The sequence below is a fragment of the Mesitornis unicolor genome, unplaced genomic scaffold, assembly GCF_000695765.1.
Source record: "Mesitornis unicolor isolate BGI_N332 unplaced genomic scaffold, ASM69576v1 scaffold24229, whole genome shotgun sequence".
Lineage (NCBI taxonomy): Eukaryota > Metazoa > Chordata > Aves > Mesitornithiformes > Mesitornithidae > Mesitornis > Mesitornis unicolor.
This window is the reverse complement of record NW_010206868.1, coordinates 16,755-18,118: the sequence shown is the minus strand read 5'-3', so window position 1 is coordinate 18,118 and position 1,364 is coordinate 16,755.

The window sequence follows — 1,364 nt, the reverse complement described above, 5'->3', positions numbered from 1 at the left end:
GTTCACCCTGGGATAAACCATTTCCAGGACCCAGCTCCTCTCTCCTGCTGACCCCGGCTGCAGCAGCTCCGTGAGAGATGCCCCCATGACAAAACAAGCAGGGATGGATGGCAACCCACTGCCCAGGGCTCCTGGTCCCCTCCCAGCCTCAGCCCACCGAGCAGAGGTGTCCAGAAAAGCCCCGTTCTCCCCAAAACCTGCTCATCTCTGACCTCCTGTCCCCCTTGGCTGTGTCCCCACCTGCATGGTCCTCAAACCCCGGGGTGTCTTTATGCCCCCCTTCTCCTCTCCATCCTTCCCTTTGGAACCACAGGATGGAGCACGTTGTGCCTGGGAGCCCCGGGACCCATTGCTCAGTTTTAACTCTACTGCGGAGCTGAGCACCCCAGGAGCAGGAGAGGGGGGAAAGGGGGATGTTTGGTGCCTCCAGCGTGGAGGGGAAGGGCTGAACCTGAGCCACGAGTCTAGTTTTGGGGGTGCTCTCAGCCATCACACACAGACACACTGAGCATTGCTCCCTGTCAGGGACATCAGACAGCCCTGGGGTCACAGAAACGCAGGATGTGATCCCCGTTTCCCCAGGAAGAGCCAGGCTGGCTGCAGCTCAGCCCCACGCACGGCGTTTGCTGCCCACCTCAAAAGCAATGAGGAGAGGAAAAGGGGGTGCCCGGCACAGAGCTGTGAGGCCGGTGGGCTATGAGTCCCCAGGAGCAACCTCAGGGAAAGCAGCTCCCTCTGTAAGGATTTCCTTCCTTTCTTATTTCATTTTCTGGAGATGGCTCCAGCCCTTGCTCTCTCCCTGCCCACAGCTCTGTCCCGGCCGGCTCCGCGCTGAAGGGAGGGGTTGGCTGCCTGCAGCTTTCTCCCTTTTTTTCCCTGCGAGCCCGAGATGCTGATGTGGAAGCTCTGGGTCTCTTTGGCTCCCCAGGTCCTCCATGGCTGCAGCAGCGGCTGCGGGGAGGAGGCAGCCAGAAACCACCCCCATAGACGCTGCTATACTCCTCCAGGCTCCCGTATATTATAATATATATATATTTCTGCAGCTGTCTGCCTGTGCTGGAGCAGGAACGTGCGTCTCCGAAGCAGCGTGGGGATTAATGTGCTGGGAGGAACAGGGCAGCTCTCGCCGTGCTCTCCGTGTCCCGGCCGGCAGCGGCTGCAGCTTCTCCGAAATCTCCCAGCTCAAAGTGATTTTACAAGGAGCCTTCACTTCCAGGGAGCCTGACCTTTTTCATTAATAAATCAGCTGTGTTATTGAACGCATGAATAATACATGATCACACCCAGCCCTGCGCTAAGCTCTGTGTGTAAAATTTAATTAATCCTCTCACGTAACGCCCCCGAGGGCTGGTGATGAGTGGTTA